This window comes from Macaca thibetana, chromosome 9, assembly GCF_024542745.1.
Source record: "Macaca thibetana thibetana isolate TM-01 chromosome 9, ASM2454274v1, whole genome shotgun sequence".
NCBI lineage: Eukaryota > Metazoa > Chordata > Mammalia > Primates > Cercopithecidae > Macaca > Macaca thibetana.
This window is the reverse complement of record NC_065586.1, coordinates 36360899-36388206: the sequence shown is the minus strand read 5'-3', so window position 1 is coordinate 36388206 and position 27308 is coordinate 36360899.

Genomic DNA, 27308 nt, shown 5'->3' with positions numbered 1-27308 from the left:
AAGCCATAACTAATGGTTACATTTATAAAATGTAGTCTTTTTGTTTGCTTTGCTAAGAAGACAATGGAATTTGAACCAAAAGTCTGGCAGTTTCAAAACCATGCTGTCCGATAGCCTTCCCTAAGTACCCTGTCCCAGTATGATAACATTCCCAGCACAGTGAATCAGCTGTTCTCAAAGCCATTGTCTCCACCAAATACAACTATTCATTAGAGAATTTCAAGTTAGAAGGCTGAAAAAAAATAAACTATGCAGCCATTAGACAGGGAGGAATCTTAAATGCGTATTACTAAGTGAATTTAAAAAGCAGTATGACAAGGTTACATAGTGTGTGATTTCCTGTGTGTAATATTCTGGAAAAAGCCAAACTTTGGAGGCAAACTTTGGTGGTTGCCAGGGGTGTATGGGGAGGGAGGGATGAATGGTGGAACACAGTGAGTTTTTAGGCAGTGGAGTGATTCTGTATGATACTATCATGGTTGATACATGCCATTGTACCTATGTCAAAACCCATAGAACGTACATCAAGAGTGAACCCTGTTGTAAACTATGGACCTTGGTGGATAATGATGTCTCAGTGTTGACTTATTTATTGCATCAAATGTACCCCAGTGATGTGGGATATTAATAATGTAAGTGGGCCGGGCAGGGTGGCTCACGCCTGTAATCCCAGCACTTTGGGAGGCCAAGGTGGGCAGATCACCTGAGGTCAGGAATTCGAGAACAGCCTGACCAACATGGTGAAACCCTGTCTCTACTAAAAATACAAAATTAGCTGGGCATGTTGGCGCATGCCTATAATCCCAGCTACTCGGGAGACTGAGGCAGCAGAATCACTTGAACCCGGGAGGGAGAGGTTGCGGTGAGCTGAGATCGCACTATTGTACTCCAGTCTGGGCAACAAGAGCAAAACTCCATCTCAAAAATAATAATCATAAAATAATTAATAATAATAATAATGGGAGAGGCTATATGTCTGTGGGGCTAGGGGGTTTTGGGAACTCTCTGCAATTTCTGCTCAATTTAGCTGTAGACCTAAAACTGCTCTTAAAAAAAAATAATTCAGATTCAGGCTCTTCTTCAGATTCAGAAGGTCTGGAATTGTAACCTTTCTTTCTGGAAAATTCCACAGCATTAGACAACTCTCCATTTAGTCCTCGATATCTGCTTTAAAAAGCAAAGTCATATTTATGTCTTCCAATGTCTATTGCAAAGAAAAGTAAACACAAAGAAAAACTTCGTTTTAGTACATACTTTGCCACTAATTTATTGAGTGATAAAAGTAAATTATCTCACTCTTAGCTTATTTGAATAATAGGTATAAATAATGTCTCCCCTCCTCTCTCAACAGGTTTTCTTTTTTAGATTTAGAAATTATATGGCATATGTCAAAATCATGTATACAGCATACATCTTTAAAATCAATAACAATATTTAGTTCCAGCGGCATGATAGATGTCTCAGTAAGGTAATCAAACTCTTGCTGAGGCGATGCTCTGTGCAACTGTAGCTCTAGCTTCCCCATCAGATGAATAGGTGAAATGCAGGGGATCACAGAAAGCAGGTAGCAGGCTTCCCACTCAGGTGCTACTAAGCTGCAGTAGGAAATCCAATGAAACACAGATGGGCATCCTGACACACAGTCTATGTGACGGAATGCAACTTGGTCTTGATCAAAAATTGTATAAAAAGATTTTCTAATAAACCAATTTGTGAGGAAAAATGTAACCAGGATATATTTACTCTTAAAAATAATTCTGTCTTTTCCATGTTCCTGTATTTGTCATGGAATTTTGCTACACTAGAACTCTGTGGTCCCATATGTGATAATCCCATTCTAATTTCCAGCATAGAGTATACGAAGACTCTCAGGTGTCAAAGGCTAAATGGTCTCAGCTTTAACTCAGTGCCTCATCTTCATTTTACCTCAAGACTAATGAAAGACAGTGAGAGAGAATGACAGAAGATTCCATCACAATTTGTGGCTTTGACTTTCAACTTACAGGACTGAAAATTACTGGCAATCTCTGCTAAACTCAAAAAGTATGTAATCAACCTTTGATTAGTTAACAATAGAGGGTGCCAAGAAACTATATATCTCTGTGCGTAGTTATTATGAAACTGATCCCTTATCAGAAGGCTCGTTGGGTCAGACATCTGTTTGCTTTCATATTTAGTCATTCCACAAACGTGAACTGCATTGATATGAGAAATAAAATACCAAATTGACATTTTTGTTTGGTTTTGTTTTCATTGGAAATTTCAGAGAGTAAATTTTTAGGTAAACTCTTTGTAAATTTTGGGGTACAGTTGGTGAAGGCCTTGGGAAGATTTCATGGTGAAAACAAATTATAACAAAGGTTAATACGAGCTTTTGATAGTGCTCCATTGAGCTCAGAAAAATAAAGCAACATAGATCTCAATCAATGCCTCAATAAGCACTAATTGATCATGGCAGTTTAATGACTAAAATATTAATTTTCTTTTCTTTTTGGAGAAATGTTATAAATGAAAGTAGGAATGTCATAATACAGTCTGTACCCATTTAAAAATAATCTGCACAGCAGGATGTCTTCTGTTCCCCCTTTTTGACACTAACTTGGATGGCACCTTTGACTGATATATTAAGGGAAAATGAAAAAATTAAAAGTATCCAAGTGAGGTGAAAATGAGTTCAGGAAATGAATATTACATATGTAAGCACCCTATTGTTATCAGATTAAGAAGTTCCCGAACTCAGTCAAAATATCATAACACTCAAAATTAGAGTGTGCTTAGTGAAAGTAAACCAAATATAAAGTTTTTGATGCAAGAAATCAAAAGAAAGACCCAAATTTCAAATGGGCACCTAAAGGCATAAAGCACTTTAGAATAACTAAACTGTAAAAAAAATACTTTACATTTATTTAGACCAGACAGCTAGACCCATAAATGACTTAGTATGGTCAGCAAGTTTTAAGGTAATAATATCACCAGCCGGTATCTGTGTAATCACAAAATACATGCAGTTTGATGTCATCTTCATCCGGAGTCACCATCCACATGGAAAATTTCATTTTTTTAAAGGCAGAATTAGGCCAAACTTAACAGATAATGGTTAAGTGTTTACTTGACTTTAGTTTATGGGCTTGGGTGGTATTTCCCAGGGGCATCTAAGGTGGCCATATTTAATTCTTACTAAAAACAAGCAGGCCAGGTTGGAGGCTCACGCCTGTAATCCCAGCACTTTGGGAGGCCGAGGCAGGTGGATCATGAGGTCAGGAGTTCAAGACCAGCCTGGCCAATATGGTGAAACCCTGTCTCTACTAAAAATACAAAAATTAGCCAGGCACGGTGGCAGGTGCCTGTAATTTCAGCTACTCTGGAGTCTGAGGCAAGAGAATTGTTTGAACCTGGGCGGCAGAGGTTGCAGTGAGCCGAGATCCCGCCACTGCACTCCAGCCAGGGTGACAGAGTGAGACTCTGTCTCAAAAAAAAAAAAAAAAAACCAAGCAAAATGTAGCAATACATTATCAAGATATACGAATATGTAAATAATGATTTTAGACCCATCAGACACAGTTTTCTTACCATTACTCAACTGTGTAGCAAAATAGCACTGATATAATTATAGCACTACCCCACTTAAAAATATAATGGCATACCTAGAACAACAATACTCAAACGTTTTGATCTCAGGAATCTTTTATACTCCTAAGAATTACTGAGAACTTCAAAGAACTTTTGTTAATGTGGGTTATATTTTTCTTCATTTACTCTATGAGAAAGCAAAACATACATTTTTTAAACAAAAACATACAAATACACACTTCATTTCTCATAAAAATAATGATGTTATTGCATGTAATGTAGCCTCTTAAAAACTGCATCGTGCACTCATGAGAGAATGAGAGTAAAGCATTAAAATTATGACTTAGCATTATTATAAAATTAGTTTTGGCCACATGCATGTCCAGAAAAGATCCCAAGAAGCCCCAGGGATTCACCAACAACACTTGGAGAACCATTGGCTTAGAAGACACCAATTTTTACTGTTATACAATTGAAAGCCTATTAAATCCTTCATATTCAGCCCTGTTTCTAGCCATTACCTTTTTGTATCTCCTAAACTTTGTGTTCTTTAGCAATATCCATTTATCGATCCTTCAACACAAATGCTTAATGCTTTTCTATGCGCCTGGCACTGCTCTAGGCAAGAAGTAAATGTATAATCCTTGCCTTCAGGATCTGGGAGTATACTCAGCAAAAGAGAAACATAATTTAATAATTGTATATTTTTATAGGTTCTATAGTAGAGATGTGTACACAGCGCTGGAGAAGTGGAGAAGTCTTGCCAGATACTGGCATATTTTGACTCACTTGTGCTTGTTCTTCCATCTGTCTTTCTCTTCCTGCGCTCCCAAATTGCAAACTCTTATAATCCTTCAAGTCCAAGGTCAGATACCAATTTCCATTTAAGCTTTATCCTGTTCATGCAATCACTTTTAACTCTATGGTTTTTCATGTATGGCACAACATTTTATGACGGTGTTACATTGCGTTTTCCAGCTTTATTGAGGTAAATTGACAATAAAAATTATATGTATTTAAGGTGTATCATGTGATATTTTAGATACACAAACATTGTGAAATAATTTCCATAATCAAGCGAATTAACACATTCATATACTGTACTTAAAAAATCATTCTCTTAGCAAATTTCAAGTAAATGGATGAAGGAAGGAATCTTCAGTCAAAATGGGTAGAACACATTGTCAACAGCAACATGATTTTACTGAAAAATAAACTGTAGGCCGGGCACAGTGGCTTACGCACGTAATCCTAGCACTTTGGGAGGCCGAGGCGGGTGGATCACGTGAAGTCAGGAGATCGAGCCCAGCCTGGCCAACATGGTGAAACCCTGTCTCTACTAAAAATACAAAAAAAAATAGCCGGGAGTGGTGGCACGTACCTGTAATCCCAGCTACCCGGGAGGCTGAGGCAGGAGAATTCCTGGAATCTGGGAGGCAGAGGCAGGAGAATTGCTGGAACTTGGGAGGCAGAGGCTGCAGTGAGCCTTGGCACAGGGCAAGACTGTGTCTCAAAAAAAAAAAAAAAAAAAAAGAAAAGAAAAGAAATTGCAGTTGCAGGTCAACTGATATGAAGTCACTGTTGACTGTGGCTGTGGAGTGAAATGAAGCCTCATCTTTGGACTGTGAAAGTCTCCTGGGCCTTTGAAGCATTCAGGGTATGGAGAAATCCCATGTAGAAAGAGTGAGTTTGCAGCGATTTTTGAGATGTGGGCTTAAACCATTATTTATTTAACTGGAGTAAAGTAGATGACTGCATTTTATCTCTGTTTTGTATTGTAGGTTTTACTGGTTATAGCTCTACCATAATACTTATGGTTGGTATATGATACTTACATGCCTGCATCATAAACTAGCAAGAAAAATCTGAGATTGGTTTAGATAAACCAAATCAAGTTTTAAGGAAGAAATTTTACACAGATTGTAGTTAGTGTGACAGGTTGCTGAGGATAAGGGGTCTTCTTTTCTGTAAGTATTCCAGAATACCGAAAACTAATGTAGAGTTCTAAAAACATCCCCTTTTGCCTTTATCCTCTTCTGCTGCACAGTTTTGCAGAAGGATAGATCATATCAAATGGGAGGGAGAAAGAGAACGATTTACAGTCTCTCCTTGACAGTGCTTTACTTCATAAGCATCTTCTTGTAAAGTATATTGGTCCTTTTTTTATAGAAAAAACACTGAAAGATAAAGAAGAATCAAATCCATATTAAATTTAGAAAAGGAAAATTTGTGGGTAGAAAGGCAAACTACAAAACCATTGGATGCATTATGCTGTCAATACATCAACAAAAAGGAAACTCAGCCTTTTAAAAATGCTGTAATGGTCTGGAAAACCTCACTATGTAAACAAACGAAATGTCAGCCTTTTAGGGTTGATTCATCGAGTTGCTTACTCAGGAAAATAATAATTGTTCAAAAATGATTTTGGACTACATTGACTTTTGAAAAGCAGTGGGGGTTGGATACGAAGATAGAGTAAATTAACCAGAATCACTTAATACGGGGATGGGTAGAGTATTGATTTGGAGCAGTGGAATTTGTGGATCATTTGTCCTTACTTTATTTCACTGCTTTGATTTTTCTTAGTATATACCTTCTCTTAGGTTGCATCATGATTTGTTATAAATTAGGATTTGTATGCATTCACTAGGGCTTTACCATCTGCAGTTGTTTCTGGGTTCCTTATCTCATTTAATCCTGACTACAATCCTATAAAGCACACACCGTTATCCCCAGCATATATGAGGCAGATGAGCTTTACAGAGGTTAAGTGTCTTACCAAGGTCACACAGGTTTAATTAGAAGAGGTAGAATTTAAGTTCATCTCTCATAACCCTTTGTTGAATGTTAATTAAAAGTTAAATCTAGGTTATCATATTTCAAAAGCCTTGTTATTTTTATTTTATTACTATTATCATAGTTTGGTAAATGTACTTAAAGGGTTCATATTAGTTGTCTTATTTAATATAAAGTTACATTTCTTGTGTAGTAATACAATTATTTTGGCATCTTATAGTGAACTCTAATTAGATATGATTAATCATATGAATTATTCCTCAAGGTAAAATCTGTGAACTTGACCACATTTGTCTTCTATTAGAGATTTCTCTTCCCTGTTGGTTAATGATTTCTGAGTTGACCAGGCAAGACTCTACCTTAAGGCTTACCAGAGTCTAAAGGTATTATTCTCTTTTTATTCCAATGCAGAAACTATGCTGCACTGGTAATAATTTAGGAAATTATCAAATGGTGCCAAGATGATTTAAGAAGGTTTCTCCTGGTCTCTGTTCAGAGCCTGACTCCGCCCATTGTGTATGCACTGTCAAATAAAGATAGGCAAAAGCCTAAAGGTCAGATAACATTTTGCTGATAGATATTTCAGCCCCACACGCTCTTGGGGGAGCCTTCTGTTGCCCCATATCTGTTCTCTTATCACTGGCAAAAACAACTGTGAATATTCAGCTCAATCCATGTAATATCAAAACCTTGCATTAATTTTCTTTTTCTTTTTTTCTTTTTTTTTTTTTTTTTTTTTTTGAGATGGAGTCTTTGCTTTGTTACCAGGCTGGAGTGCAGTGGCACGATCTCAGCTCACTGCAACCTTCACCTCCCGGGTTCAAGTGATTCTCCTGCCTCAGCCTCCTGAGCAGCTGGGACTACAGGTGTGCGCCACCATACCAGCTAATTTTTGTGTTTTTAGTAGAGATGGGATTTCACCATGTTGGCCAAGATGGTCTCGATCTCTTGACTTCGTGACCTGCCTGCCTCAGCCTCCCAAAGTGCTGGGATTACAGCTGTGAGCCACCGTGCCTGGCCCATGCATTCATTTTCAAGAAGATTGCTGTGTCTTCTTCTGAGAAATATAATCCAATATGTTCTTTCAACTAGCAAACAATTTCTAGAGTAGTTAATGTCTTAGACAGATGTTAGGTCAAGGTTGACTTGTTTCCCTTCGAAAAGTTACAGAGATGAACCCCTTAGACAGACATCTAGGTTCTCAGAGACTTATGAAACACAGACTTTTTCAGCTTTGTAGGTACATACAATAAGAAATTTCTATATACTGTCAAAAAATTTGCTTCTGAGGAACAAAAAGGAAATTAAGAAAGCACTGATACAATTGGCTACTAGAACATGGTGATTTATTTATTTATTTATTTATTTATTTATTTATTTATTTTGAGACAGAGTCTCACGCTGTCACCCAGGCTGGAGTGCAGTGGTGTGATCTTGGCCCACTGTAAGCTCCGCCTCCCGGGTTCACACCATTCTCTCGCCTCAGCCTCCCCAGTAGCTGGGACTGCAGGTGCTTGCCACCACACCTGGCTACTTTTTTTGTATTTGTAGTAGAGGCAGGGTTTCACCGTGTTAGTCAGGATGGTCTCAATTTCCTGACCTCGTGATCTGCCCGCTTCGGCCTCCCAAAGTGCTGAGATTACAGACGTGAGCCACTGCACCTGGCCACTTATTTTTATATTAAAATTATATTCACATGTCTATTATTAAGAAGTCAAAAAATAACATATAGTTGAGGGTATAGAGAAAAGGAAACACTTAGACACTGTTGGAGGGAATGTAAATTAGTTTAACCCCTAAGGAAAACACTATGGAGATTTCTCAAAGAACTAAAAATAGAACTACCATTTGACCCAGCAATCCTATTACTGGATATCTACACAAAGGGAAATAAATCATTTTATCAAAAGACACCTGCACTTGCATATTTACTACAGCACTATTCATAATTGCAAAGTTATAGGTTTAACCTAAATACCCATCAATGGTAGACTGGTGAAAAAGAAAATGTAATACATACATACCATGGAATACTACTCAACCATAAATAAGAATAAGATCATCTCCTTTTCAGTAACATGCATGGGGCTGCAATGAAATATCCTAAGTGAAACAGAAACAGAAAATTAAATACCACATGTTCTCATTAATAAGGGGCAGCTAAACAATGGGTATGCATGGACATAAAGGTGGAAATAACAGATACTTGGGACTTTGAAAGGGAGAAGGGTGGGAGGGGAGAGGATTGAAAAACTGGCTGTTGGGTACAATGGCCACTATTGGGGAGATGGGTTCCGCAGAAGCCCAAACCTCAGTATTACACAATATAGCCCTGGAACAAACCTGCGTATGAACCCCAAATCTAAAAATAAAAAATAAACAAGGACACATTAAAGACTTGAAATACAAATCAAAACAAGCCAACAAAAATTACACTTGCAAAACGTGCCCTGGGAGGAAATAGGAGGTGAGTGTGCAACAGGGTTTGAGTGTCTGGTTTCTGTTTCAGGCTTATTTTGCCCTGAGTTTTTTGTCTTTGGTTTATTGGGCCAGAGAACAAGTAATCTAGCTGTGCAACCAAAATGAATCACGGAGCCGAAACAGTTACCCTGAAGCGTTCATGGTGCTCAGCACCTCTGCATGGTTCCAGTACGGGACCTGCTTGGCTGCGGCTGATCGCCTTTTCAGGCCAGCACAGCCACTGAAGTGACGCACTACAATGAGGTGATATGGATGATAAGTGCCATCTTTAATTAATGAGAGACCTCACATTTCCATCTTAGAGGGCTATCATTTATTTGGGATGCAGAGGGAGAAGACAGGACCATCTCTGGCAAAAGCACACTGCCTTGTTGATCGTGCATTGTAACAGTAATGTACAAATGCCAAAGATAGGAGATGGCGAGCTCTGTCTGGGACAATCAACCTCTCCTGGAGTCTCACAAATACAGTGAGATACTAGAATGTGTGGTTAATATAAAACTAAATTCCGTATTGAAAATGTAGTTTCCCTCTTCTTAAAGGCATTATGTTTCTGGATTTGATTTCTTTCTAAAACCACAAAAATGAAGTGTCTGCCTTCTGCAAGACTGCCTTACCTTAAAGGAAGGAGAGAAGTGGAGCTAGATGACATTCGCTGAAAGGTTCAATGATCTAGGGCTCTTCTGCTGTGATTGCGTCTGTCAGATCCTAGCACCTCAAGAGCACAGTTCCCTTTCTTTTGTGTAAGAAACGGGCACTGATAACCACAGCAAAAAAAAACCTGTAGTGTTTAAAATCTGTAAGTAGGTGAGAAACATTGAAGGTGAAGCAGCATCAGACGTGTTGTCGTGGTTCGCTTTGTGTTGCTCTGAGGAGCCTAACAATACGTAGAACTTCTAGATTCCTGAGTGAATAAGGTCGCCTCTTTTCATTAAGAGAATTGCCCAAATCAGACTTTGTTTTGTGGTTTCCACGATGGAATGAGAAAAATGAAACAAGCTTTGAATTTGTTGGAAAAATAATCTTCTCCCTTTAAAATATTTACTTTATTCACATAATTAGAAATGAAAATGGGAATTAGGGCATCCAATGAAGATGAACCCGTAGCTTCCATCTATCATGGAATAATTCCTAGTTAATATCAAATAATGGATTTAAAATAACAGAAATGTTAGACAGAATGACATTCAATGACAGTAAATTATAATGATGAGAGATGTGGTGAAATTTTAAAGATGTACAGGATAGAGTAAGTTACAATAGCAAGGTAATGGAATGAGAACACTGTAATCATAACAATTACAGAAGAGTGCATGCATATGTTAATATCACAAATTGAAATGATTAAATTGGGAAACATTTATATTTTATTTTTAATATTAACTTTTAATATTCAGTTCAGTCTATTTAATACCAAAACCATGCATTAATTACTTTTAAATGTTAAATACTTTCATCATATTTCATTTTTATCAATGCTCATGAATGTTCAGAGAATGTTGATGTGATTGGTTAATGAATTTTCATTCATATAGCACTTCAGATGCTTGGAATGAAAGAAGCTACAGAAAATGTAAGTTAGTTTTGTACCCCAGAATAGAAATTAGGTTTGTGGTTCCACCATTAGTCTCTGCAAAAGTTGGTTCTTCATTTCACAAAACATCAATTTAGCCATTTCCCATACACAGAATACTCTTACCCTTCTTCAAATGAGACAACACAAAGGCTAATCTTGCCACTGCCACTGGTTCAAAATCAGGCTTTTCAGAGATGCACAGCTCTCTCTATCAGAATAAGGGATTGAATATCAACCAAAATGGAGACAACTTTCTCTGCAGGAAATCAAATCATTCTATATTTTCTAGCACTCCTGAAAGGGAGCCAAGGCATGATTCTTCTAGCTTAGAAGTCCATTTCCACATCCAGATTTCAAAGGGTAATGACACAGTTTCTGAAATCAGAATTATCTTGACTTTGGTTACATTTTATTTTGGGGTTGAAATCATTTTTTAAAAGTCAGTTAGGTGTGTAAAACACTTTTGAAATCAGTTAAGTGGGGTAAATTAGCAAATCTTTAAAATGGAGAGAATGTAAGTTTTGCAAGTGGTAAAAGTGCATATTGGATTTTGCTAAAAACAACAAAATACAGTGAGACCTAATGAAAGTAAAAGCCCAAACATGTATTTCTCAACCCTAACGTTAGAAAGAAACAGAAAACCTCTGCAGCTTGGCAAACAAATGCTTCTTAAAGAGACTTGAGTCAAGACTCCTATAAATGCCCTGCTTCTCCTCATAAAACCACTGTGAGCCACAATATTAGAATAAACAACTGTGCCCATTCCCTCTGAATTTTGGGAATTTGTCAAGTGTAAAGATGGAACAAGCCATTTCGTTTATTTTTTCCTAGACAAGCATGTGTGCATTTTCTTCTTGGCCTCACATGCTTTTTGGAATTTTCAAAACCTGAGTTTTAGGAACATAAAATCTAAAACAGATTTTCATTTTCATTATTTAAACACTGAGCCATTTAGGCAACAGAGCCATTCACTGCTCTTAGCCTGGGTTATGGTTTTGAAAAACTTCTTTGTCTCTGTTAAGGTTCAGGAAATGCACCTTCTTTTTGAATTTATAGAGGCTCAAGTATTCTAATTGTTTTGGAACGACCTAAAACATTTTTTCAAAGTCTCAGTATTCTGTTTCTTGGTTAGGTTTTCTGTTATTTGTAGATATTACCTAGTTTTCGTTCATCAGATTATTTAATTCTGCTTGGACCTTTTAAATACAGAAAGTTTCTAATCCCTTGCATCTGAAATGCATGATTTAGTCAGATAATATTTGCATTTTTACTAATGGTGATGAGAAACTCTGTTGAATTAGATTAAATGTATCACATGTTCTCACTCATAAGTGGGGGATTTAAAAAAAAAATGAACTCAGGGACATAGAGAGTAGCATGATGGTTACCAGAGCATGGGAAGGGCACTGGGGAGGGGGATGAACGGAGGTTGGTTAAGGGGCACAAAAACACAGTAGACAGAAGGAAGAAGACCTAGTATTTGGTAGTACAATAGGGCAGCTATAGGTAAAAACAATGTGTGATATATTTGAAAATAACTAAAAGAGTGGAATTGTAATGTCCCTACCACAAATAAATGAAAAATGCTTGAGGTGATGGATATCCCAATTACCCTGACTCCATCATTACACATTGTTGATATGAAAATTTCATGTGTACCCCCAAAAAATGTACACCTATTTTATATCTATAATAATTACAAATTTTAAAAATGTAAATAAATAATATCCAAGTTCTTCCCAGTAAAAATATAGGTTAAATATATTAAAGTAAATTGTGTTCATCACAAAAGAAGACATGTATTGGTTTGTATAAAAGTAAAAATGGAAATCTCTCATCTTCTTCCTCACTGGCCCTTCATTCCATTCACTCTCAATCCCTGGCTTTCCACAGACTCATTGTCAGCACTATCATCAGGTTTACATCTATGCTTTAAGGACATTTTTAAACTTAGATTATATAAAATCCGCTATATACTCCTTATAACTTGATTCATTCACTTTAACATTTATCAGGATAGCCTGTCTTAGCTCTACACACAGGCCATGAAGCTTCAGTGGCTTACTGTCATATGTGTATTTCTCAACTCTTTCACCATTTGATGGCGTTTAGCAAGGGTTCCTCCATAATTTTGTGATGGCTTCTGGAACATGTGGACTCCGAGGCCAGTGTAGAAGGGCATAAGAAATACCTAAGAGGTACACTGACTCTTACCTACCCCTCTGCTCCCAGGGGACACAGGTCACTTCCAACGACACTTTACTGGCTGGAACTCATTATATCACTGAGGGCTTCCTACAAAGGAGGCAGAAACAATGAGGCAACCAGCTGGATACTTGGTGAGCATTCAGGAAGTCTGCCACTTGCACTGAACATGTTCTAGGTGGCTCCCTGTGTTAGCATACCTGGGCATACCAATAAAGATTTTTAATTAAATAAATTTTGTATCTTATAAATGACATTTAAGCATTCTTTTTTGTCTATAATATCATAAAACTCGACTCATGAGAGCAAATGTTTACTACATAAAATAAAGTATCTAAACTATCCAGATCATCTCAGCTCTCTAAAGATTACCACAAGAGAAGATCACAGGGACTCAATACTCAATTTACCTTTTCTATCACTGTACTTGGGGATGAAGTTAGCTGCCCTGAAGCTTATAACCTCAACAATATTTTGGCTTCAGAAAGACAAACCAAATGGTGGTTGACTGAATACATACAGATCTGAAACCACACAACTGTTCTGTGCTATTCGTGGTCAATATTGAGAACATTATGAAGATAACAGTGTTCTGTACACATTTGGGATCCATCTCATACGAGTGGTTTCATTTGCACCTACATAACTTCTAGCTACTTACTTGACTAGTTTACCACTCTTTTCATAAAATACCAATCTCACAGAATTAAGTTCTCATTTTGCTGGGTTTTTTTTTTCCTTCTAAAATGCTCCTGAGGCAGAATACATTCTGGAGACAGGGAGCCTAAGGCCAACCTGCAGCTGACTTCTTGAAACTAGACCAAAAGGAAAACCCCACCTTTCCATGCCCAAGTGACAAGGGTCCAGAGGCTCCTCCCTCTACAAAACCTCCTCTCCCCTACATCACAAATGAGAAATACTGCTGATTGGTCACAGGCCAATCCTTCATTCACATGGGGTGTAACCAACTGGAGGCCACTAAAGGGTACGTAGGGATGTTACCAAACTCTTTTAGCTTAAGAAAAACCCTAAAGAACATTGCAATCCAGACACTTGAGCTGCTTGCTCGAGCCTGCTCCCACTCTGTGGAGTGTACTTTCACTTCAATAAGCCTGTGCTTTTGTTGCTTCGTTCTTTTGTTGTTTTGTTTGTGCATTTTGTTCAGTTCTTTATTCAACATGCCAAAAACCTGGATAACTCCAGTCAAGACTTTCCATCCAGTAACACTCCTGTTAAACAATTATTGACTAAAGCATTTTGCCTCTCTGTATTGTTGAAAAATATTGCAAAATGCCATTGAAATAGTCAATATGGTAATAAGATATTTAAATCACTAAGTGTGGACTTTATCTATGACAATACTATTCTATTTAAAATTTTCTGGCTGGGCAGAGTGGCTCACGCCTGTAATCCCAGCACTTTGGGAGACCGAGGCGGGTGGATCATGAGGTCAGGAGATCGAGGCCATCCTGGCTAAAATGGTGAAACCTCGTCTCTACTAAAAAAATACAAAAAAATTAGCTGGGTGTGGTGGTGGGTGCCTGTAGTCCCAGCTACTCAGGAGGCTGAGGCAGGAGAATGGCGTGAACCCAGGAGGCGGAGCTTGTAGTGAGCTGAGATCACACCACTGCACTCCAGCCTGGGAAACAGTGTGAGACTCCATCTCAAAAAAATAATTAAAAAATAAAATAAAACAAAAAGTAAAGCAATAAAATTTTCTTATTGCATATTGCTTGTCTCTGATATTTTGATAATTGCCTGAAAAAAATTATTATCAAATTTTCACAATGTGATTTAAAATTTTTCAGAAGTAATTGATGCCAACTCCTTAATAAAGAAAAGACACCAGAGGACAAAGAACTCACTCCCTTCCAAGTTCTATGCATTACATTAATTAGTTTCAGCTCAACAGCTGAAAGATATGCTTTTCCTAAAACTGACATGATTCCATAGAAATCCAGCACAGCACTGATTGAGAAGCAGATTCGAGGTAGTGTTTTCATCAGTGGCACCATACTGTTCCTGTGCTAAGTGTCAAAAAAGATGCAAGTAACCACAGGTTATAATTCTAGCAATCACTGTGAAGGTATTTTGAGAGATGGGATGACCTGGGAATTGTTTTTGTATTCCCTTCTAAAAGCTGCTTCTGAAATTAACTGTTTGATTCTGCTTAGTGTGGCTGACATTGGTCATTGCATATATTGGAATATTATTTTAGATTTCAGAAAATATCTAATTCCACCATTGCCTGATCAAAGAAAGGGCCATTGTTTTCCTTTATATGGTTATCAAATTCTTTGGACCCCAGAGTCTTCAAATGAACTAGGAAAATACCTAGAATATGTATTTATTGAATAAATAAAGGAAGGAAAATCACTTACATGTTATTATTTGAGCGTTAGTCCACCTATCTATATCTCACTCAGATATCTTTGTAATACTTGTGATTCTCATAACTGTAATGCTTTGAGGTAATGGAAAATGGCAAATACAGATGCTATCTCTTTGAAATAATGCACTGAAACTTCTCAGCCATTAACACATTAGTTTGAATTAGCCAGTCTATTTTTAGAATGCAGGAAGAATATGACTTAAGACCAGTTTGAATTAACAGGCAAAGTCCAAAACTTACAGTGCTACGGAAAGAAATAAAGGTTAACAGAATTTTTGGCAAACCTAGCAAATTAGTGGGTTATATAATATGGATAAAGTGGCACAGATGGGGGCTGGAGAAACATTGAGGAAAAATATCCTATTGTATAATTTTACACAGTATTCTCACATTACATTTAATATGATGTTTCCACTAGAGGTCTAAATGTGGGAATCTAAGGAGCTATATTTATCCAGGCAGAATGAAGCAGGATGACACTGGACAATCACTGTGGGATGAGGAAGATGAGTTTAAAGTAAAGATCAAATTCACCATGTAGGAAAAAGAAAGCTATATTAGAGTTTCTCTCTTAATTTAAATAATCAATGAATCAATGCATTTTGTAATTGATTTCTAAAGACTGACAACAGAATTATCAGAGAATGCTTCCAGTCACAACTTTCCATGGAAAAATAGAATTATTTTAGCAGAGACTGCTACTCCATACAAATCTAGATCTCCATATGGGTGATTCATGGCTAAACCTCATAAGCACAGAGGGAAAGGCTGAGCCACTAGGCAGATAGAGTTGTAATAATTCCATTGCTGGCCGAGCGCAATGGCTCACACTTGTAATCCCAGTACTTTGGGAGGCCAAGGCAGGTGGATCACCTGAGGTCAGGAGTTCAAGACCAGCCTGACCAACATGGAGAAACTCCATCTGTACTAAAAATACAAAAAAAAAAAATTAGCCGGGTGTTTTGGCACATGCCTGTAACCCCTGCTACTTGGGAGACTGAGGCAGGATAATCGCTTGAACCCAGGAGGCGGAGGTTGTGGTGAGCCGGAGGTTGTGGTGAGCCGAGATCGTGCCATTGCACTCCGGCCTGGGCAACAAAAGGGAAACTCCATCTCAAAAAATAAAAAATAATTAATAATAATAATTCCATTGCTGAAGCTATACATTGTATAAGGCAGAGTGTTGAGTGATACCTGCCAGGTTTGGCCCTCAAGTGAAAAACAAGCCAGAGACTTACTTTGGAAATGGAATAATGGTTGTGGGTTGTTAAGTGTCGGACACAGATACCCTTTTGTGCCTGGGGTACCTGCTGCTGGGAGTGTTGCTTGCTCCCAATGCACAGCGGCCCTTTCCCTAGATAATTGTCTTTTCTCCCCTTCCGAGTCCAATGACTGGTGAGTCAATGGCTGGCCCTGACTCAAGCTTGAGCTGCGAAGCTTTCCCCGTGGGAACAGGATGACACTTGTTTCCACTCGAGTCCACATCTTCGTCTCTCCTGACCTAATATACTTCCCTTATAGTCTTTTCCCTGAAATGAATCACATGTTCAAGAACTCATCTCCAACTCTGCGTCTGAGAAAAGAGACATGTGACAATGGTCTTCACTGGTTATACCTGCTTCCAAAACGTGGTTTCTAGTGCTTTTACAGAAAGAGCTAGTCATTACTGGGTACCAAATAAATGTCAGGTTTATTGTATATGTTATCTATTTTATCCTCAAAGCAATTCTATTGGGTGGGTATTGCTACCTCATTCTACAAAGAAGAATTCTTACCAAGGAAAGCTTAAATAAATTTAACCAAGTTGCACACTTAGAAAGAAGATGGATCTGTCATTAACCCTGGGTCTATCTCAGTTAAATGTTTATAAATATCAGAACTCCCAAAGAATGGGACTAACCATGATTTCCACGTGCTGTGCTGTGCTATAGTCTTACTTTATACAGAAGCTGGCATGAATAAGCACGTCGATCCAGGACATTTTTTTCATCCGTGTGGTTCCAACTGTATGCCATCAACAGAACAAATGATAATGACAATTAATGATTATGCACAGCAGTGGTTTTCAAACTTGAGTGTGGTATTTATTTTCTATTGCTGCCATAATAGTCACCACAAACTTAACCGATTAACATACACATACATAATTCATTACCTCATAGTTTCCAAGGGTGAGAAGTCTGGGCAGAGTGTGACTCAGCTGATTCCTCTGCTTCTAGTCTCATGAGCCTGAAATCAGGGTGTCGCCAGGGCTTCCTTCTTTTTGGAGGCTCTGGGGAAGAATCCACCTCTCAGCTCATCCAAATTGTTGGTGGAATTCAGTTCTGTGTTGCAGGAGTGAGGTCCACATTTCGTTGCTGGCTACCACCTGGGGACCCAGCCTTAACTACTCCAGGCCTCTCTCCAGTTCTTGCATGTGGTCCACTGCATCTTAGAACCAATAAAGGGAAGCTTTGAATACTCTCGCACTTCGACTCTCTGCCTTCCCCTTTTGCAAGCACCCTGCTTCCTCTTCTATTGCATCTCTCTGATTCCAGCCAGGAAAAGTTCTCCACCTTTAAGGGCTTCTGGGATTAGATTGGGCCCATCCAGATAATCCAGGTCCATACCCTTTAGTCACATATGCAAAGTCCCTTTCTTCATGTAATGTAACACAATTGCAGTTTCTAGAAATTCCAATGTGAATGTTGATTTGGGTGGGAGGAAAATCAGTAAAGCCATCTGGACGCCTTGTTGAAACAGATTACTGAGCCCCACAATCGAGGTTTCTGGTTTAAAATTTCTTACAATGGGGCCTAAGTTTGAATTTGAACAAGTTTCCAGATGCTACTGCTGCTGCTCTACAAACCACATTTTGAGAACCACTGAAGTAGAGTTCCCCAAACTTATTGGGTGAAAATTATTAGTGTGACAACCAGGGTAGATGATTTTATATTTGATAATATACATTGAGAAACACAGGGTAATTTTTCTTGCTGTTGTCATTGATCTGTTAACCTTGAGAATTGAGTTTTCAAATTAAATATTTGTGTGTCATGTAACAGCTATTCTCTATTTAGTTTTTTATGTGCATTTAAGGGAAAGCTGAATAATATGAGTTTTCAACAGAACTGCTTCAAATGCATATCTATTATGGACTATGAAATTCTAATAGGGTGAGTTGAATTTTAGAAATTTCTGATGATCACAATGGAATAAAAAATGTCAGAATCAATCCATGGTTTTCTATTGTTCTTTGAGACACATTCGGGATCAGGGACCACCTAGAGGGCATTACTTTTAAAGTGAGGAAGCCGCCTTCCACAAGGTGGACCACAATAGCTCCACAGGAGGTGCTATCATCGGCCATGCCAATGATCCATACAATACAATTCTGTGGCTTATTGTGTCAGTGAGCCAAGGTGAGTGGATTATTCATATGTCTAAAGCCTTTGAAATCATATGTATTATCTTCTCACTTTTAAATCAAGGAGGAAGAGAAATTAATCATCAAAATGTGCATTATTATAAATTAAATTTCTCTAAAAATAAGTTTCATCATCAGAATTACTAACGTATTTGAAGAAGTAAAATATCACCTGGTTAATTTATTCGAGAGATGATAGGTATAAGCAAAGCATGCTATGAGCATTCTTAGGTTTCCGAGTTTTGTGTCAAGGAGAGAGATTACAACATATTTTATCTAATAGTCCCTCAGGGAATCATGAAAAACTGCAGACACTGAGTTAGCTGGGTCACTGGTCTAACCCTCCTGGTATTCTCCAGCAACTTGGGAAATTGTTTTGTGAGTAGTACAGATATTGGCAGTCACCTTTATTTATAATTATATGCCTCTAAATATTTTTAAAACTATGTTTGCATACATGATCCCTTGTAACATAGCAATCTTGTAAGAAGGCAGAGAATCCCATGCCCAAAGTAATTCTCACTTTGATGAAATTCCGGAATTTCCTAATCTAAATGCTGTAAAACTAACCACCACTACCCCAGGCAAAAATGAAGGACTTTGAGCCATTGTGGCCCTCAACACCTTCCATCCCTAGTAGAAATTCAGCATCACCAGGGCAGTGAAGTACCACCCACAGCAAGCTCAGACTTTCCTACCTCAGAATATAGGAGGCCTCTTCTGACTCACCTCAGTTCCCATGATGGTTCTTTCCAGCTCATAGAATCAGTACGATGAGCCACAAGACCCAGCACCTTCTCCTGCTCCTTGTGCCTGCTGTCTCTTGGTCATTCATTTGAACATGCATTTTCTCATCAATAACAAGTTTGGTAACACTGATATTACACAATATAGTTATTACTGATGTTCATATCAACATGGGTGGGCTTAATGAAAAATCCAATTAATTCACTCCAGCACCTGTTATGTGCCCAATGTCAAGATGATCTCCAGGGATAAGAGAAGGAAAAAATGAAGTGGATGACTTCAAGGATCACGTGATCTAGCATAAAAAGTAAACATCGTTTATGAGATTATAACAATGATGGAAATACATATTGAGGACAATGAAAGCATCTGATGATGAGAATGTGTATTTGTTCTGCATGGGCTGGAATGAGGGTAGAAATTCAGAGAAAACAAAAGTGCATTCAGCAGGGCGCGGTGACTTACGCCAGTAATCCCAACATTTTGGGAGGCTAACGCAGGAGGATCAGGAGGTCAGGAGATTGAAACCATCCTGGCTAACATGGTGAAACGCTGTCTCTACGAAAAATACAAAAAATTAGCTGGACGTGGTGGCAGGTGCCTGTAGTCCCAGCTACTTGGGAGGCCGAGGCAGGAGAATGGCGTGAACCTGGGAAGCGGAGCAGTAAGCAGAGATCGCGCCACTGCACTCCAACCTGGGCGACAGAGCGAGACTCCATCTCAAAAAAGAAAAAAAAAAAAAAAGAAAGAAAGTGCATTCAATACAAATGTAAGACATTTCACCACCGTCCTGTGTTGCGCTATGGTTATTTTATAACCCTCATAATATAAATAACCTTATCAGGGTCTTGTACTTATAACATATGAGTAGTATTGATTTCTGAAACGTATTTTAAATATCTCTTCAAAATCCAGTGTAGCATTTATGAGAATGCTTTGAAAATTTTCAAGTGCAATATAACCATAAGGTACATATATATATACATACTGAAAATTTTCCCCAAATACCAGTTTTTTAAATATAACTAATATTTATTTCTTTAGCATCAAGTCTGGGACCAACATTGTCCCAAGTATTATTTCCCTTTCACAGATAAGAAGACTGAGTTTAGATATCCCAAGGAATTTGGCTAGGGTCATACCACTAAGCAGTTTTAGAGTTAATTTTGTTTTAAATAAAGCAGTAATTACCACAGCTATAAAGTAAATATCGAAATAAGAAAGGATAAGACCTCTAATTTTGTTCTTTTTCAAGATTATTTTAACAAGTCAAGGTCTTTTGCATTTCCCTATATATTTTTAGAACCGGTTTGGCCAATTCCTCCAAAAAATAAGACTACTGGGATTATGATCGACAAAGCATTGAATTAGCAGATCAGCTTGAGAATAATGAGCATATTAACAATATTGTATCCTCCAATCAGTAACCATGATATACTTCAGCATTTATTATTTCATTTTTTATATCAGCAATATTTTGTAGTTTTCAGTGTAGATGACTTGCATACTTTCTGTTAAATACAGTGCACACTTAAGTATTTTGAAATTTTAGGTAAGTTTTAACTGTTTTATGAATACAATTTTTAAGTTTCTTTTTTCTAATTGTGTGCTGCTAATATTTACATATGCAATCCAATTTTTATATTAACATTTATATTACAAGTTCTTTGTAAATTTCTTGGTTTGCTGGTAAATAGTCATTTCATTAAATAGAGTACTTACCTCTTTTTCAACTTAGTTATGCGTTTCCTTTTCTTTCTTTCTTTCTTTCTTTTTTTTTTTTTTTTTTTGCTTGTCTTGCCTTATTGAAATGGCTATTATCTTGGGTACAATGTTTGAATACTAGTGGTTAAAGTCAACATTTTTGCCTTGTTCCCAAATGTAGGAAAGAACTGTTCAATATTAAAACTTTAACTATAATGTATTTTTTTTCATAAATTCAACTTAACAGATTGAGAGTATTTGCTTGGATTCCTTGTTCGCTGAGGATTTTCTCATAAATGAGTGTTAAAGATTGTGAAGTGTATTTTCCATGTCTATTGGAAAAATATATAAATGTTCTTTTTACCTTGTTATTATGGTAAATTATGTTGATCGCTATTCAAATGGTAGAGTAAATTTGAATTCCCAGGGTAACCTTACTTGGGCACGATATATTTTCTTTTACATATACTACTGGATTTATGAATATTTTATTAAGGAATTTTACAGTATTTTTCATAATGAATATTAGGCTTCAACTTTATTAATTTATTGTTAAGTCTTTGTCATTCCAGCCCCATAAAATAAGAGTGCTTTCCTGGTATTGCATTTTCAAAAAAAAATTCAATATAATATTGGCTTTAATTCTTCACTAAGTATATTATATAACTGACCTCTGAAACAACCTGGGCCTGGACTTTTCTTTTTTGGAAGGAATTTGACAACAAAATCAATATTTTTGCTAGATACGGAGTTTTTAGATTTTCTGTTTCATTTTTATTAGTTTTGTTAAGTTATATGTTTCAGAGAGTGTTTCTGTTTCTTCTAAGCTGTCCAATTTGTTGGCATCAAGTTGTCTGTAATACTGTCTTACTTATATTATTTTCATTGTCTCTATGATCTGTACTGATAACCTCTCTTCTATTCATGATATTAGTTATTTCTTTCTCAAATTTTCTTCATCAGTCTAGGCAATGGTTTATCAATTTTGTTATTCATTGTAAATAATCAGCTTTTAGATTCATCAAACCTAAAATATTTATCTTTTCTCTATTTTACTTATCTATGGTATTATCTTTTTTTATTTTTATTTATTTATTTTTTTGAGACAGAGTCATTTTTATTTTTTTAACACTTTTAATTATGTGATCCTGTCTTCTATAGTTTCTAATTCGCGATTAGGAGATACTAAGGTGATTCATTGTTTATATTTTTCATATTGTATTTTTCACTTCTGGAATTTCTATTTTGTTCTTTTTATAGTTTATTTCTTTGCTGATACATGCTGTTTTTGTAAGCCTATTTTACTTTATATCAATTAGCATGATTAGGATCCCTTTGTCCTATTTCTGTTTCTAAGGTCTGGTTCACTTTAGATTTGTTCTCACTGGTTGCCTTTTCTCTTAAATTGCAAAAACCTTAAGGTAGTTTATTTTGCTGGACTCAAGCAAATACTGTTTCTTTGGCAGCAACTAAAATTATAACTCAGTGCTTTTATTTTTAACTAGACTGTTTAGAGTTAGATACCCAGAACAGACTGCAGACTTCTCCCAGATTAAAAGCTGAAAAAGAGACCAAGAAGGAAGGAGAGGAAAGAAAGAGAAAGGGAAAGAGAGAGAAAGAAGGAAAGAAGGATGAAAAGTAGGAAGGAGGGAAAGAAGAGAAGAAGGAATAGAATGGAAGAAGAAGAAAAAGAAAGAGAGAGAGAGAGAAAGAAAAAGGAGGGAAGGAAGGAAGGAAGGAAGGAAGGAAGGAAGGAAGGAAGGAAGGAAGGAAGGAAGGAAGGAAGGAAGGAAGGAAAGGGAAGAAAGATTTCTGCCATTCTTTTCTTCTGTGTATCAACTTCTACCTAGAATCTGCTTGTTTTTCACTTTCTTCTCTTCAGGTGTCTTGTACTTATTCCTGAGTTTATTGTTGTTATTTTCCCGAAAGTTAGTCTAGTAGAAGATAGCATGAGTATAAATGAAGTAGAATTTTCATTTTCATGTACTTTCTTTTCTCTTAGGGATCCTTTGATGTAATAAAGAAGTAAAATATATATCACGGGGTGACAAGTGTTGTAGATGAACAGACAGTATGAAAAGGGAATAGGAAGAGTCTACAAGGTACAACTTCAAATAGGATAGTCAGGGAATTAAATATTTAAATTATGACCTGAAGAAAGTGAAGAAGTGAGCATAAGAATATCTGATGGAAAAGTGTTCCTTGCAAAGAGAGTAGCCAAAGCAAAGACATGAGGCATGAGCCTGACTTGCATGTTAAACAAACAACAAAAATTTTAAAAACCCATAATGCAGCTGGAAGAAGCAAGGAGAATGAGAATGTTAGGAGATAACATCAGAAAATCACCTGTGTGTGAAGCCTCAGAGTTCATGTAAAAATAACTTTTCACCCTGGGCTAGTAGGAGAGCCAATAGATTGTTTTGAACAAACAAGTCCCAGTCTCTGTTCTGTTTTGATTCTACTGCCTGTGCTATTGGAAATATACTGTGAAGAGGGAGGCAAATTGGATGAGGAGAAGTCGAAAGAAGAAATTTTAGGAAGATATTATAATAATTCAAGCAAAAATTATTCAAGCAAAAGTCTGGTGGCTTGGACCAGAATAATAACAGTAGATGAGTGATCAGTTTCTGGAGTGCACTTTTCCTCATCAAAAGAGCACAACAGGCCGAGCACGGTGGCTCAGCCTGTAATCCCAGCACTTTGGGAGGCTGAGACAGGCGGATTACAAGGTCAGGAGATCGAGACCATCCTGGCTAACAAGGTGAAACTCCGTCTCTACTAAAAACACAAAAATTAGCCAGGCGTGGTGGTGGGCGCCCGGTAGTCCCAGCTACTCGGGAGGCTGAGGTAGAAGAATGGCATGAACCCAGGAGGCGGAACTTGCTGTGAGCCTAGATGGCGACTCTCTCTCAAAAAAAAAAAAAAAAAAAAAGAAGAGCACAACAAAACTTCCCATATCCTGGCTGGTCACCTGTATCTTCCATCTCTATCGTGTCAAAGGTAGCAAGAAGCCATCAAGTTATTAAGTATAGTAAACCATTAACCAAAATCAATTCTATGCATACCACAAAACTGAACAAATTGACTCTTCTTTGAATATATTTAGTAAACATTTGTCACATTGTACTGGGGCTCAGAAAGTTCAAAAAATTGTCCATGGTTACAAGAACATAAAAAAATAAAGAGAATATGGAGCCACATGTACCAATCACACAGATTCATCATTATCACTTTTTTATTATCCTTCTTTATTATCCTCCTTTATTGCCACCTCACCCACTCCCTGACACACTGCCTATACACACATATATATGTGCGTGTGTGTTTTCTTTTCTTTTCTTTTTTTTCTTGAGACGGAATCTCCCTATGTCACCCAGGCAGGAGTGCAGTGGCATGATCTTGGCTCACTGAAACCTCTGCCCCCTGGGTTCAGGCGATTCTCCTGCTTCAGCCTCCCACATAGCTGGGATTATAGGAGGCCTGTCACCATGCCTGGCTAATTTTTTTTTTTTTTTTGTATTTTTAGTAGAGACAGGGTTTCATCATGTTGGCCAAGCTGGTCTTCAAATCCTGATCTCAGATGATCCCCCCGCCTCAGCCTCCCAAAGTGCTGGAATTACAGGCGTGAGCCACCATGCCCATCCAATGTGTGTGTTTTCTTAATATTTTCAAATAATTTCAGACTTTCAGAAAAGTTGCAATGATAGTCTAAACTTTGTTTCCTGAATCATCCAAGATCAGGCTGCAGACACATGCACTGATCCTTCAGTGCTCACATCCCATGAATAACACTTTCCTATGTAGCCACATGACAACCAAAATCAGGAAGTAATCGCTGTACTTCCATCCAATCTTAACCTCTCACATTTATTCTAGTTTCCTCACCCTCTTTAATGGCGAAACATTCCAACTAAGAATCACTTGTTATACCTTGTGATCATGTGTTCCCAATCTCTTTCCATGTCGAATATTTCCTTAATTTTCTCTTGACTTTCAAACCCTTGACACGCTTTTTAAAAAAAGATGGAGTCTCAATATGTTGTCCAGGATGCTGTTGAACTCCTGGTCTCAAGCAATCCTTCTGCCTTGATCTCCCCAGTAGCTGAGATTACAGGCTCAAGCCACCATGTCTGGCTTCCTTGACACCTTTGAAGACCAGATACCTTGCAGAATGTTCCTTAATGTTTATCTTTCTGATGTTTCCTCATGAGCAGATTCAGGCTGTGCACTTTGGTGGGTGATATCACAGAAGTGATTTGATGTTTTCTTACTTGGCACACAAGTTAGCTTTGTCCCGTTATAGGTGACGTTATTTCAATTGGTTGGTGAGTGTTGACTCCTTGGTGTTCCCCCTGCATTTCCCTCTTTTCTTCAACAGTATTTTATATATACATACCTTAAAAACACGGAAACATGTCTCTAGCATCTATTTCCATCATGCTTGTCAAATGGTAATCTTCCAAATTCACGGTTCATTTTACATTTATTAGTTGGCATTATACTCTAAGGAAAAGCTTGCTTCCCCTCACTTATTTATTCATCTATTTTACACCAGTATGAACTCATAGAATATCATTTTATTCAATGTTACTCTCATCATTTGATACTCAAATTGTCCCAGATTTGCCTAATAAAACAAAGCTCCTTCACATTGGTTTCTATCTTCTTTTTGACGTAACTACAGCCTTCTTGGAGCACTTAAGATATTCCAGGCTCATCTTGTACATTCCTTGTCCAGTCTTGGAATCATTCTTTTCTCTAAGGAGTCCTTGTTCCTTTCAGTGGATAATGGTATTCGGAAACCAAAATGGAGTTGGAAATGTATCTACAAAAAACACCCACCGCCAGCATTAATATTTTTGCTTGACTTTCTATCTATACTTACATATTAAAAACCATGGGCCAGGCACGTTGGCTCACGCCTGTAATCCCAGTACTTTGGGAGGCTGAGGCAGGCAGATCATGGAGGTCAAGAGATCAAGACCATCCTGGCCAACATGGTGAAACCCCGTCTCTACTAAAAATATAAAAATTAGCCAGGCGTGGTGGCACGCACCTGTAGTCCCAGCTACTTGGGATACTGAGTCAGGAGAATAGCTTGAACCTGGGAGGCAGAGGTTGCAGTGAGCCGAGATCGTGCCACTGCACTCCAGCCTGGCAACAGAGTGAGACTCTGTCTCAAAAAACAACAACAAAAGAAACCCATGAGTTCATATTGATACACCCCCAATTCCAATTCAACACTGCAGGCTTCATTCTAGTTTTTTCCTTTTTCCATATTTGTAATTTTCTTCTCCTGTAGTGCAAAACTTGTCTTTCATTATCTTTGGTATGCTTGCTCTTTGCTCAGTTCCCCTAATTGTAATCATTTCCATTCCCCAGTGGGTCACTGATCTAGACCGTCTACCTCCTGTGGGCTCTCCCCTCTCCTGAGCCACTTCCATCCACTCAGTCACCTTCCTTCCGTAGGCGGCACCCTCCAGCCAGGCTGTTGCTGTCTCACTTAACCACTTTCCTCTCAAGGTTCTAATTCCAGCCCTCTCACACTTCCTCTGATTCTTTCTCACTCAGGACTTTGGGCTGAATATTCAAAGAAGAAGGAAAGAAAAAAGGAAGGAAGACTTGTTTTCAAATCTGATTCTTTGGACTCCTTTAGAGTGTTACACTGTGCTATGATAGTCCATAAAATATATTATTATGGGATAAGTATTCCACCGGACAGTTCCCTTAAGAAGTTCTGCTCTCAACTCTTGTAAAAAGATTTTTAAAAAATCATGGATGGGGAAGTTACACTGATGTCCATGAATGAATACAGCAGGGATGCTATCCATTGCCTTTCCCTTAAGAAAGTGCAATGGTCTGGGAATGCACCCCAGTTTATAATCCACTTAGGCACAGACTGGCAGGGGTCCAGGTCGTTTGAAATGTGTTTCTGTGGCATCCACCACAATCCTGCAGACATCAGTTTTTAACTATAATTACACGAAAACACTAACATATTGACGGCCATTTGATGTGACCATACATATCCATTATATATCCATTATACTATTTAATAACCTTTTATTGATCAGATGAGAGTCCTTGTAGCACTAACAGAAAGAATATTTCTATAGTAATATAAATTGCCTCATCGTTAGATATTGAAGAATCCGAAATTCTGTCCGGAATAGTGCTTTGTATGTATTTAAATTAAGCCTAAATGTGTTGTTAATGCATTTATTTTATTTTGTTAGTAGACATATGAAATAATTTTACATATCTACGGGGTACAGAGTGATATTATGATACATATACAAAGTGTAATGATCAAATCAGGGTAATTAGCATATCCATCATCTTGAACATTTATCACTTCTGTGTGTTACAAGCTTCAAAATCCTCTCTTCTGGCTTTTTGAAAATATGCAATAAACGATTGTTAACCATATT